The sequence below is a fragment of the Coregonus clupeaformis genome, unplaced genomic scaffold, assembly GCF_020615455.1.
Source record: "Coregonus clupeaformis isolate EN_2021a unplaced genomic scaffold, ASM2061545v1 scaf1130, whole genome shotgun sequence".
In the NCBI taxonomy this organism is placed as follows: domain Eukaryota; kingdom Metazoa; phylum Chordata; class Actinopteri; order Salmoniformes; family Salmonidae; genus Coregonus; species Coregonus clupeaformis.
In genome coordinates, this window is record NW_025534584.1 from 21,937 (window position 1) to 36,292 (window position 14,356).

The following is a 14,356-nucleotide window of genomic DNA, read 5'->3' on the forward strand; positions in this document are numbered from 1 at the left end:
TTACAGTAGAAGCTAACAAAACACACCAAAACTGACAAGGTGAACACTGATCAGTAAAGTAAAGAGAGGCTAACATTCTATAACGTTCCCTTTGATTTTGAATTTTAGGACCCCTTTAGTTATAAAAATATATATTTAAAAATGAATTTGGCCTTTACTACTATATCCAATAGAAACACATTGAATAACACATTCATAAATGGCCCAAAAACAGACTAATGGTGAAAACTGATCATCACATCATCTCTATCTGATACATTCAGTACAATGTAGTATTTTATTAGGATCCCCAGCGGCTACTCTTCCTGGGGTACAAACAGGAAACACAAAAAATACATAAAATACATCATCAAGCACTACATTTACAATTTAGTCATGTTGCAGATGCTCCCATCCAGAGAGACCCACAGCTAGTGCATTCATCTTATGATAGCCAGGAGAGACAACATAGTGGCTACTAAAACCTCCCTATGAAGCAGGAACCCAGGGAGAAACATAGAGAGGAACCAGGCTCAAAGGGGTGGCCAGTCCTCTTCTGGCTGTACCAGGTGACATATGTTTACATATCAGTAGGCTGTACAATACAAAAGGGAGAAACATAGAGAGGAACCAGGCTCAAAGGGGTGGCCAGTCCTCTTCTGGCTGGACCAGGTGACATATGTTTACATATCAGTAGGCTGTACAGTACAAAAGGGGGGGGGACTATTTTAAAAGTTGGTAAGAGTCGAAAGCTAAAAAGGGGCAAAAGTCGTGAAAATTATGAGCCATATCATCCTCAACAGCAAACACAGGTTCTTAGAAATGTTTTCACATTTATTAAAAACAATACCTTATTTACATACAGTTGAAGTCAGAAGTTTACATACACCTTAGCCAAATACATTTAAACTCAGTTTTTCACAATTCCTGACATTTAATCCTAGTAAAAATTCCCTGTCTTAGGTCAGTTAGGATCACCACTTTATTTTAAGAATGTGAAATGTCAGAATAATAGTAGAGACAATGATTTATTTCAGCTTTTATTTATTTCATCACATTCGCAGTGGGTCAGAAGTTTACATACACTCAATTAGTATTTGGTAGCATTGCCTTTAAATTGTTTAACTTGGGTCAAACGTGTCGGGTAGCCTTCCACAAGCTTCCCACAATAAGTTGGGTGAATTTTGGCCCATTCCTCCTGACAGGGCTGGTGTAACTGAGTCAGGTTTGTAGGCCTCCTTGCTCGCACACACTTTTTCAATTCTGCCCACAAATGTTCTATAGGATTGAGGTCAGGGCTTTGTGATGGCGACTCCAATACCTTGACTTTGTTGTCCTTAAGCCATTTTGCCTCAACTTGGAAGTATGCTTGGGGTCATTGTCCATTTGGAAGACCCATTTGCGACCAAGCTTTAACTTCCTGACTGATGTCTTGAGATGTTGCTTCAATATATCCACATAATGTTCCTTCCTCATGATGCCATCTATTTTGTGAAGTGCACCAATCCCTCCTGCAGCAAAGCACCCCGACAGCATGATGCTGCCACCCCGTGCTTCACGGTTGGGATGGTGTTCTTCTGCTTGCAAACATAACATTATTTTACTCCAAACATAACAATGGTCATTATGGCCAAACAGTTCTATTTTTGTTTCATCAGACCAGAGGACATTTCTCAAAAAAGTACAATCTTTGTCCCCATGTGCAATTGCAAACCGTAGTCTGGCTATTTTATGGCGGTTTTGGAGCAGTGGCTTCTTCCTTGCTGAGCGGCCTTTCAGGTTATGTCGATATAAGACTCATTTTACTGTGGATATAGACACTTTTGTACCCGTTTCCTCCAGCATCTTCACAAGGTCCTTTGCTGTTGTTCTGGGATTGATTTGCACCAAAGTACGTTCATCTCTAGGAGACAGAACGCATCTCCTTCCTGAACGGTATGACGGCTGCGTGGTCCCATGGTGTTTATACTTGCGTACTATTGTTTGCACAGATGAACGTGGTACCTTCAGGTGTTTGGAAATTGCTCCCAAGGATGAATCAGACTTGTAGAGGTCTACAAAATTTCTTCTGAGGTCTTGGCTGATTCCTTTTCATTTTCCCATGATGTCAAGCAAAAAGGCATTGAGTTTGAAGGTAGGCCTTGAAATACATCCACAGGTACACCTCCTATTGACTCAAATTATGTAAATTAGCCTATCAGAAGCTTCTAAAGCCATGACATCATTTTCTGGAATTTTCCAAGCTGTTTAAAGGCACAGTCAACTTAGTGTATGTAAACTTTTGACCCACTGGAATTGTGATACAGTGAATTATAAGTGAAAAAATCTGGCTGTAAACAATTGTTGGAAAAATGACTTGTGTCATGCACAAAGTAGATGTCCTAACCGACTTGCCAAAACTATAGTTTGTTAAAAAGAAATTTGTGGAGTGGTTGAAAAACAAGTTTTAATGACTCCAACCTAAGTGTATGTAAACTTCCGACTTCAACTGAATATGGACAAGCAATGACAGAGCGGCATATACAGTAGAATATTATAGAATACAGTATATACATATATGGACAACCAATGACAGAGCGACATGGACTAAGATACAGTAGAATATTATAGAATACAGTATATACATATGAGATGTGTAAAATGCTTCACAACATCAGCTGAGCTAAAAGTTCCTGTTGTTATTTTTGTAATGTGCCATAAGGTTTATTTTATTTTATGTTTTTTTGAATCTGGTTTTATTGCTAGTTTGAGTTACCTGGCAGAGAGTTCCATGTAGTCATGGCTTTATTTAATACTGTCTGTTTCCCAGCGTCTGTTCTGGAGAGGCTAACATTCTATAACGTTCCCTTTCCTCTGCACAGTTCTCTCACAGAGAGAAACAATAGGATTACAATAGAGTGTTACTCTTTCTTAATGTTATCAAATTCACTGTTACCACTTCCTTTCTGAGGTGAGAATGTAGTGACTTTAATCTTAACTGGTCTGAGACAACTGATGAGGCTTTTCTCTTGTGTGTGTTCTCTGATGACCTATTAGCTCAGCTGATGATTTAAAACATTTTACACAATTAGAACAGGAGTAAGGCTTCTCTCCTGTGTGTGTTCTCTGGTGACCTTTTAGCTCAGCTGATGATTTAAAACATTTTACACAATTAGAACAGGAGTAAGGCTTCTCTCCTGTGTGTGTTCTCTGATGAACTTTTAGCTCAGTTGATGTAGTAAAGCATTTGACACAGTCAGAGCAGGAGTAAGGCTTCTCTCCTGTGTGTGTTGTTTTCTGATGAACTTTTAGCTCAGCTGATGATTTAAAACATTTTCCACAGTCAGAGCATAAATAAGGCTTCTCTCCTGTGTGTGTTGTTTTCTGATGAACTTTTAGCTCAGTTGATGTAGTAAAGCATTTGACACAGTCAGAGCAGGAGTAAGGCTTCTCTCCTGTGTGTATACGTTCATGTTGTTTTAAGTTGCCCAGTAGAGAGAAACTCACCCCACAGTCAGAGCAGAAGTAAGGCTTCTCTCCTGTGTGTGTTCTCTGATGACGTATTAGCTCATATTTTGTTTTTAAAAAACATCCACAGTCAGAGCAGAAATAAGGCTTCTCTCCTGTATGTATACGTTCATGTTGTTTTAAGTCACCCAGTCGAGAGAAACTCTTTCCACAGTAAGAGCAGGAGTAAGGCTTCTCTCCTGTGTGTGTTCTCTGATGAACTTTTAGTTCAGCTGATGATTTAAAACATTTTCCACAGTCAGAGCAGAAATAAGGCTTCTCTCCTGTATGTATACGTTCATGTATTTTTAAATCCCCCAGTCGAGAGAAACACTTTCCACAGTCAGAGCAGGAGTAAGGCTTCTCTCCTGTGTGTATACGTTCATGTCGTTTTAAGTGACCCAGTCGAGAGAAACTCACCCCACAGTCAGAGCAGAAGTAAGGCTTCTCTCCTGTGTGTGTTCTCTGATGACGCCTTAGCTTAGTTGATGTTGTGAAGCATTTTACACAGTCAGAACAGGAGTAAGGCTTCTCTCCTGTATGTATACGTTCATGTGCTTTTAAGTGGTCCAGTCGAGAGAAACTTGCCCCACAGTCAGAGCAGGAGTAAGGCTTCTCTCCTGTGTGCACTCTCTGATGAACTGTCAGAGATTGTGATGATGTGAATCTCTTTCGACATTCAGTACATGAATACAGATTCTCTCCTGTGTGTATTTGTAGGTGTATTTTTAACTTTGATAGAATTGGGAAAATCTCCTCACAATGTGGGCAGTGGTGAGACCTCTTAGCTCTGTGATCTTCCTGCTGTTGCTCTCTGGATGTAGAGAATGTCTCAACATGGTCTCCTGTGTGAACAACATCAGAAGAACCAGTCAGTTGGTGTAATATACAGTACCAGTCATAAGTTGACACACCTACTAATTCAAGGGTTTTTCTTTATTTTTTACTATTTTCTACCTTGTAGAATAATAGTGAAGACATCTAAACTATAAAATAACACATATGGAATCATGTAGTAACCAAAAAAAGTGTTAACCAAATCAAAATGTTATATTTTAGATTCTTCAAAGTAGCCACCCTTTGCCTTGACAGCTTTCCACACTCTTGGCATTCTCTCAATCAACTTCACCTGGAATGCTTTTCCTACAGTCTTGAAGGAGTTCCCACATATGCTGAGCACTTGTTGGCTGCTTTTCCTTCACTCTGTGGTCCAACTCATCCCAAATCATCTGAATTGGGTTGAGGTCAGATGATTGTGGAGGCCAGGTCATCTGATGCAGCACTCCATCACTCTCCTTCTTGGTCAAATAGCCATTACATAGCCTGTAGGTGTGTTGGGTCATTGTCCCACTAAGCGCAAACCAGATGGGATGGCGTATCACTGCAGAATGATGTGGTAGCCATGCTGGTTAAGTGTGCCTTGAATTCTAAAAATATCCCAGACAGTGTCACCAGCAAAGCACCCACACACCATCACACATCCTTCTCCATGCTTCACTGTGGGAACTACACATGCAGAGATCATCCGTTCACCTACTCTGTCTCTCACAAAGACACGGCTGTTGGAACCAAAAATCGGACATTTGGACTCATCAGACCAATGGACAGATTTCCACCAGTCTAATGTCCATTGCTCGTGTTTCTTTGCCCAAGTAAGTATCTTCTTATTATTGGTGTCCTTCAGTAGAGGTTTCATTTCAGCAATTCGACCTTGAAGGCCTGATTCACACGGTCTCCTCTGAAAAGTTGATGTTGAGATGTGTCTGTTACTTGAACTCTGAATAATTTATTTGGGCTGCAATTTCTGAGGCTGGTAACTCTAATGAACTTATCCCCTGCAGCAGAGGTAACTTGGTCTTCCTTTCCTGTGGCGGTCCTCGTGAGAGGCTGTTTCATTATAGCGCTTGATGGTTTTTGCGACAGCCCTTGAATAAACTTGAAAAGTTCTTGAAATTTTACGGATTGACTGACCTTCATGTCTTAAAGTAATAATGGACTGTCGTTTCTCTTTGATTATTTGAGCTGTTCTTGCCATAATATGGACTTGGTCTTTTACCAAATAGGGCTATCTTCTGTATACCACCCCTACCTTGTCACAACACACCTAATTGGCTCAAATGCATTAAGAATGAAAGAAATTCACAAATGAACTTTTGATAAGGCATTCCAGGTGACTACCTCATGAAGATGGTTGAGAGAATACCAAGAGTGTGCAAAGCTGTAATCAAGGCAAAGGGTGGCTACTTAGAAGAACTTAAAGTATAAAATATATTTTGATATGTTTAACACTTTTTTGGTTACTACATGATTCCATATGTGTTGTTGAATAGCTTTGATGTCTTCACTACTATTACACAATGTAGGATGTAGGAAATAGTAAAAATAAAGATAAACCCTTGAATGAGTAGGTGTGTCCAAACCTTTGACTGGTAATGTACATGTCAATCACATTTATTTTTTTAAGCCCTTTTTACATCCGCAAAGTCACAAAGTGCTTTACAGAAACACTTCCTAAAATCACGAAAGATCAAGCAATGCAGATGTAGAAGCACAGTGGCCACTAAAAATTCAGTATAAAGCAGGAACCTAGGGAGAAACATGGAGAGGAACCAGTCCTCTTCTGGCTGTACCGGGTGGCGCAGCATCTCAATGCCCTCATGAAACAGTTCAACTGCAACTTTTCATGCACAGTGAGAAGTTTGAACAAACAAACTTAGTTAGATAGAACCTGCTCTTACCATGAGAAACAGATTTCCCAATCTTCTCCTCCTCTTCTTCATCTTTAATGTTGACATTCAGCTCCAGTGTTTGACTGCAGTCTTCCAGCTTCACTGATGCCATCTCTGGATCCTGCAGTGCAAACTGGGCTCCACTGTCACAATCAGGACCCACTGACTGTAGGTTTGGACTTAGTGTGGAAGGAGAGGGGCAGGCTGGGTTTGTCCTCACTGTTGATGTTACCGGACTTATACCTGAGTTGGCAAGTAGTAATAAAGAGAAACGGAAACAAAAGTTATTGTCTTGACAATTCAGGCACATTCTTTATTCTCTAAAAATATTTTGTATTTTTCAATCATCTAATTCAGTGTTTGACTGAAAAAGTACTAATTTTGGGTGCCGGTACGGTATATATTTCGGTGCAGGAGCCCCACAATACCTTTGAGCTAATATTCTATAAGAGGAACATGAGCTCAAGCAGTAGACATTTCAGGTGCTGATATTCAGCTCTGGTGAGCTTCTGTCCAAGTCAAACACTGATCTCATTTTAATAGATCAGGTAGCTAAGAATTGACAACAAATAATTAACATTACAAAGTACACACTACACAATGTACAGTTGAAGACGGAAGTGTACATACACCTTAGCCAAATACATTTAAACTCAGTATTACACAATTCCTGACATTTAATCTTAGTAAAAATTCCCAGTCTTGCGTCAGTTAGGATCACCACTTTATTTTAAGTGAAAATGTCAGAATAATAGTAGAGAGAATGATTTATTTCAGCTTTTATTTCCTCATCACATTCGCAGTGGGTCAGAAGTTTACATACACTCAATTAGTATTTGGTAGCATTGCCTTTAAATTGTTTAACTTGGGTCAAACGTGTCGGGTAGCCTTCCACAAGCTTCCCACAATAAGTTGGGTGAATTTTGGCCTATTCCTCCTGACAGAGCTGGTGTAACTGAGTCAGGTTTGTAGGCCTCCTTGCTCGCACATGCTTTTTCAGTTCTGCCCACACATTTTCTATAGGATTGAGGTCAGGGCTTTGTGATGGCCACTCCAATACCTTGACATGTTGTCCTTAAGCCATTTTGCCACAACTTTGGATGTATGCTTGTGGTAATTGTCCATTTGGAAGACCCATTTGCGACCAAGCTTTATCTTCCTGACTGATATCTTGAGATGTTGCTTCAATATATCCACATCATGTTCCTTCCTCATGATGCCATCTATTTTGTGAAGTGCACCAGTCTCTCCTGCAGCAAAGCACCCCCACAGCATGATGCTGCCACCCCTGTGCTTCGCGGTTGGCATGGAGTTCTTCGGCTTGCAAGCATCCCCCTTTTTCCTCCAAACATAACGATGGTCAATATGGCCAAACAGTTATATTTTTGTTTTATCAGACCAGAGGACATTTCTCCAAAAAGTACGATATTTGTCCCCATGTGCAGTTGCAAACCATAGTCTGGCTTTTTTATGGCGGTTTTGGAGCAGTTGCGTCTTCCTTGCTGAGTGGCCTTTCAGGTTATGTCGATATAGGACACGATTTACTGTGGATATAAATACTTTTGTACCCGTTTCCTCCAGCATCTTCACAAGGTCCTTTGCTGTTGTTCTGGGATTGATTTGCACTTTTCGCACCAAAGTACGTTCATCTCTAGGAGACAGAACGCGTCTCCTTCCTGAGCGGTATGACGGCTGTGTGGTCCCATGGTGTTTATACTTGCATACTACTGTTTGTACAGATGAACGTGGTACCTTCAGGCATTTGAAAATTGCTCCCAAGGATGAACCAGACTTGTGGAGGTGTACCATTTTTTTCCTGAGGTCTTGGCTGATTTATTTTGATTTTCCCATGATGTCAAGCAAAGAGGCACTGAGTTTGAAGGTAGGCCTTGAAATACATTCAGAGGTACACCTCCAATTGACTCAAATGATGTCAATTAGAATATCAGAAGCTTCTAAAGCCATGACATCATTTTCTGGAATTTTCCAAGCTGTTTAAAGGCACAGTCAACTTAGTGAATGTAAACTTCTGACCCACTGGAATTGTGATACAGTGAATTATAAGTGAAATAATCTGTCTGTAAACAATTGTTGGAAAAATTACTTGTCATTACTTGCCAAAAGTATAGTTTGTTAACAAGAACTTTGTGGAGTGGTTGAAAAACAAGTTTTAATGACTAAACTTCCGACTTCAACTGAGATATATATATATATACATACACACACACACACACACACACACACACACACACCACCAAGACTCTTCCTAGAGCTGCCCGCCTGGCCAAAGTGAGCAATCGGGGGTGAAAGACGATAGTCAAGAAGGTGACCAAGAAGCCGATGGTCACTCTGACAGAGCTCCAGAGTTTCTTGGTAGAGATAGGAGAAACTTCCAAAAGGACAACCATCTCTGCAGCACTCTACCAATCAGGCCATTATGGTAGAGTGGCCAGACGGAAGCCACTCCTCAGTAATTTTATTTAACCAGGTAAGCCAGTTGAGAACAAGTTCTCATTTACAACTGCGACCTGGCCAAGATAAAGCAAAGCAGTGCGATTAAAAACAACAACACAGAGTTACATATGGGGTAAACAAAACATAAAGTCAAAAATACAACAGAAAATATATATACAGTGTGTGCAAATGTACTAAGTTATGGAGATAGGCAATAAACAGGCCATAGTGCAAAACAGTTACAATTTCGTATTTACACTGGAATGATAGATGTGCAAAAGATTATGTGCAATTTGAGATACTGGGGTGCAAATTAGCAAAATAAATAACAATATGGGGATGAGGTAGTTGGGTGGGCTAATTTCAGAATGGCTGTGTACAGGTGCAGTGATCGGTAAGCTGCTCTGACAACTGACGCTTAAAGTTAGTAAGGGAGATAAGAGTCTCCAGCTTCAGAGATTTTTGCAGGTCGTTCCAGTCATTTGCAGCAGAGAACTGGAAGGAATGGCGGCCAAAGGAGGTGTTGGCTTTGGGGATGACCAGTGAGATATACCTGCTGGAGCGCAGACTACGGGTGGGTGTTGCTATGGTGACCAGTGAGCTAAGATAAGATGGGGATTTGCCTAGCAGTGATTTATAGATGACCTGGAGCCAGTGGGTTTGGCGACGAATATGTAGTGAGGGCAAGCCAACAAGAGCGTACAGGTCACAATGTTGGGTAGTATATGGGGCTTTGGTGACAAAACGGATAACACTGATAGACTACATCCAATTTGCTGAGTAGAGTGTTGGAGGCTATTTGTAAATGACATCGCCGAAGTCAAGGATCAGTAGGATAGTCAGTTTTACGAGGGCATGTTTGGTAGCATGAGTGAAGGAGGCTTTGTTGCGAAATAGAAAGCCGATTCTAGATCTAACTTTTGAATGGAGATACTTAATGTGAGTCTGGAAGGATAGTTTACAGTCTAACCAGACACCTAGGTATTTGTAGTTGTCCACATACTCTAGGTCAGACCCGTCGAGAGTAGTGATTCTAGTCGGGTGCAAGCAGCGTTTGGTTGAAGAGCATGCATTTAGTATTACTAGTGTTTAAGAGCAGTTGGAGGCTACGGAAGGAGTGTTGTATGGCGTTGAAGCTCGTTTGGAGGTTTGTTAACACAGTGTCCAATGAAGGGCCAGATGTATACAAAATGGTGTCGTCCGCATAGAGGTGGATCCGAGCGTCACCAGCAGCAAGAGCGACATCATTGATATACACAGAGAATAGAGTCGGCCCGAGAATTGAACCCTGTGACCCCCCCATAGAGACAGCCAGAGGTCCAGACAACAGGCCCTCCGATTTGACACATTGAACTCTATCTGAGAAGTAGTTGGTGAAGCAGGCGAAGCAGTCATTAGAGAAACCAAGGCTATTTAGTCTGCCAATAAGAATGCGGTGGTTGACAGAGTCGAAAGCCTTGGCCAGGTCGATGAAGATGGCTGCGCAGTACCGTCTTATCGATCGCGGTTATAATATCGTTTAGGATCTTGAGCGTGGCTGATGTGCACCCATGACCAGCTCGGAAACCGGATTGCATAGCGGAGAAGGTACGGTGGGATTCGAAATGGACGGTGATCTGTTTGTTAACTTGGCTTTCAAATACTTTTGAAAGGTAGGGCAGGATGAATATAGGTCTAACAGTCTGGATCTAGAGTGTCACCCCGTTTGAAGAGGGGGATGACCGCGGCAGCTGTCCAATCTCTGGGGATCTCAGACGTTACGAAAGAGAGGTTGAACAGGCTAGTAATAGGGGTTGTGACAATTTTGGCTGCTAATTTTAGAAAGGGTCCAGATTGTCTAGCCCAGCTGATTTGTAGGGGTCCAGATTTTTCAGCTCTTTCAGAACATCAGCTGTCTGAATTTGTGTAAAGGAGAAGCAGGGGGAGGGGGGCATGGGCACGTTGCAGCGGAGGGTGCAGAGCTGGTGTCCGGGGTAGTGGTAGCCAGGTGGAAAGCATGGCCAGCCGTAGCAAAATGCTTGTTGAAATTCTCGATGATTGTAGATTTATCAGTGGTGACAGTGTTTCCTAGTGTTTCCTAGGCAGTTGGGAGGAGATGCTCTTATTTTCCATGGACTTTACAGTGTCCCAAAACTTTTTGGAGTTAGTGCTACAGGATGCACATTTCTGTTTGAAAAAGCTAGCCTTTGCTTTCCTAACTGATTGTGTATATTGGTTCCTGACTTCCCTAAAAAGTTGCATATCGCGGGGGCTGTTCGATGCTAATGCAGTACGCCACAGGATTTTTTTGTGCTAGTCAAGGGCAGTCAAGTCTGAGGATAAATAAGCATGCCCCATTCAAAAAATTAAGATTGAGAGGAAAGCACTTTTAAAGAACAACCAGGCATCCTCTACTGACTGAATGAGGTCAATATCCATCCAGGATACCCGGGCCAGGTCAATTAGAAAGGCCTGCTCGCTGAAGTGTTTTAGGGAGCGTTTGACAGTGATGAGGAGTGGTCGTTTGACCGCGGACCCATTACGGACGCAGGCAATAATCGCTGAGATTCTGGTTGAAGACAGCGGAGGTCTATTTAGAGGGTATATTTGTCAGGATGATATCTATGAGGGTGCCCATGTTTACAGATTTGGGGTTGTACCTGGTAGGTTCGTTGATAATTTGTGTGAGATTAAGGGCATCTAGTTTAGATTGTAGGTTGGCCGGGGTGTTAAGCATATCCCAGTTAGGTCACCAAGCAGTACGAACTCTGAGGATAGATGGGGGGCGATCAGTTCACATATGGTGTCCAGGGCACAGCTCTGGGCTGAGGGGGGTCTGTAGCAAGCGGCAACAGTGGGAGACTTATTTCTGGAAAGGTTGATTTTTAGAAGTAGAAGCTCAAACTGTTTGGGCACAGACCTGGATAGTACAATAGAGCTCTGCAGGCTCTCTCTACAGTAGATTGCAACCCCACCCCCTTTGGCAGTTCTATCGAGACGGAAAATGTTGTAGTTGGAGATGGACATTTCTGGTGGCCTTCCTAAGCCAGGATTCAGACACTGCTAGAACATCAGGGTTGGCGGAGTGTGCTAACGCAGTGAATAACTCAAACTTAGGGAGGAGGCTTTGGATGTTAACGTGCAAGAAGCCAAGGCTTTTACGGTTACAGAAGTCAACAAATGATAACGCCTGGGGAGTAGGAGTGATACTGGGGGCTACAGGGCCTGGGTTAACCTCTACATCACCAGAGGAACAGAGGAGGAGTAGAATAAGAATACGGCTAAAGGCTTTAAGTACTGGTCTTCTAGTGCGTTGAGTACAGAGGAAAAAAATGGGCAGATTTCCGTGCGTTGTAGAATAGATTCAGGGCATTATGTACAGACAAGGATATGGAAGGATATGAGTACAGTGGAGGTAAATCTAAACGTTGGGTAACGATGAAAGAGATAGCATCACTGGAGGCACCGATTGAGTCGGTCTCCGCGTGTATGGGGGGTGGGACAAAGGAACTATCTAAAGGTAGGTTGAGCTGGGCTGGGGGATCTACAGTGAAATAGTACAATAAGAAATAACCGAAACAGCAATAAGCAAAGCATATTGACATGGGAGAGAGGCATAAAGCAATCACAGGTGTTATTCGAGAGAGCTAAGGCAACAGCTGGTAATGGCGACAAAGTTTGGGCTGAGGCTAAACATAAACAGGATGCGGTACCGTATAAAGGAACAGTCCAGCAGGCATCAGCTGTATAGCGGAGTTATCATAAGGTCCGGTGAACAGCAATAGGAGAGTTTGGAGGTAGTTCGGAGGCTGCTATAGCACTGGCGAGCAAGAGGCCATGGCTAGCGTGTGCTAGCGGGCCAGGGCTAGCAGATGGGTCTTCGTGGTCGACGTCGTAACGGGAAGCCTGCTGTAACCACATCAGACGATTTCGTTGGCAGACCAGTCATGTTGGATCGGCGGGGCTCCGTGTCAACACTAGGAGGTCCCGTCCGGTTGACAGAGAGGTAGATAGCCGGGCGATGGGCCTGGCTTTAGGATAGCTCAAGGCTGATTACCCACAACAACGTCCATTTGGTTGCAGCTAGCTGTGATGATCTGTTGTTAATGTCCAGTGATTTAGTGATTCCGGCAGAAAAACCGATGTTCTGGGTCGATAACACGCTGTGCAGACTGGCCGATAATAGTCCAGGCTAGAGCTGGCTGGTAGTGCAGGCCACAGACAATGGTGAAAAACCGCTGATGGTGGCTAATAGCAAGTAGCTAGTTAGCTGGCTACTCCCGTCCGGTAGACAGAGGTAGATAGCCGGGAAATGGGCCTGGCTCGAGGCTAGCTCACGGCTAACTGGTGCTTGCTTCTGGGGCAGTGGTGAACAGCCAAACAGCAACATCCAATCGGTTGCGGCTAGCTAGTTGCGATCCGGTGTTAATGTCCAGTGAATCAGTTATTCCGGAAGTAGAATCCGATGTTCTGGGTGAAAACCGCTAACGATGGCTAATAGCAAGTAGCTAGTTAGCTGGCTAGCTAGTTTCAACTGGAGATTCCAGATAAAGGTAAGTCAATAATAGAATCCGTTCCACATTGAGTGAGGCGGCTTGCAGGAAAGTATATGTTGTAGAAGGATGAAAAGTATGATAGGAAAATATGTACGCGAAGAGAACGCGACCGCACTGCTACGCCATCTTGGAATAGTAAAGGGCACATGACAGCCCACTTGGAGTTTGCCAAAAGGCACCTCAAGACTCTCAGACCATGAGAAGGAAGATTCTCTGGTCTGATGAAACCAATATTGAACTCTTTGGCCTGAATCCCAAGCATCACATCTGGAGGAAACCTGGCATCATCCCTACGGTGAAGCGTGGTGGTGTCAGCATTATGCTGTGGGGATGTTTTTCAGCGGCAGGGACTAGGAAACTAGTCAAGATCGAGGGAAAGATGAACGGAGCAAAGTACAGAGAGATCCTTGATGAAACCTGCTCCAGAATACTCAGGACCTCAGACTGGGGCGAAGGTTCACCTTTCAACAGGACAACTACCCTAAGCACACAGCCAAGACAACGCAGGAGTGGCTTTGGGACAAGTCTCTGAACGTCCTTGAGTGACCCAGCCAGAGCCCGGACTTCAACCCGATCTAACATCTCCGGAGAGACCAGAAAATAGCTGTGCAGCGACGCTCTCCATCCAATCTGACAGAGCTTGAGAGGATCTGCAGAGAAGAATGGGAGAAACTCTCCAAATACAGGTGTGCCAAGCTTGTAGCGTCATACCAAAGAAGACTCGAGGCTGTAATCGCTGCCAAAGGTGCTTAAACAAAGTACTGAGTAAAGGGTCTGAATACTTATGTAAATGTGATATTTTCGTATTTTTTATTATATTTGGTAAAAAAATTTAGCAACAATTGATAAAAACAAGTTTTTGCTTTGTCATTATGGGGTATTGTGTGTAGATTAATGAGGGAAACAAACAACTTAATCTATTTTAGAATAAGGCTGTAACATACCTAAATGTGGAAAAAGTCAAGGGGTCTGAATAATTTCCCAATGCACTGTATATACAGTGGGGAGAACAAGTACTTGATAACCTGCAAAATCGGCAGTGTTTCCTACTTACAAAGCATTCAGAGGTCTGTAATTTTTTTATAGGTACACTTCAACTGTGAGAGACGGAATCTAAAACAAAAATCCAGAAAATCACATTATGATTTTTAAGTAATTAATTTGCATTTTATT

The 14,356-nt window shown here is 42.7% G+C and overlaps 1 long non-coding RNA gene across 1 annotated transcript; it reads right to left on the reverse strand.

Moving 5' to 3' along the window:
- Window positions 1-232: 232 nt before the first annotated feature.
- Window positions 233-4,264, reverse strand: LOC121557761. Its single transcript, XR_005998400.1, has 2 exons — window positions 4,227-4,264; window positions 233-305 (listed from the first exon to the last, which is right to left on the reverse strand). It is a non-coding gene; the product is annotated as an uncharacterized LOC121557761 (long non-coding RNA).
- Between the last annotated feature and the right edge of the window lie 10,092 nt (window positions 4,265-14,356).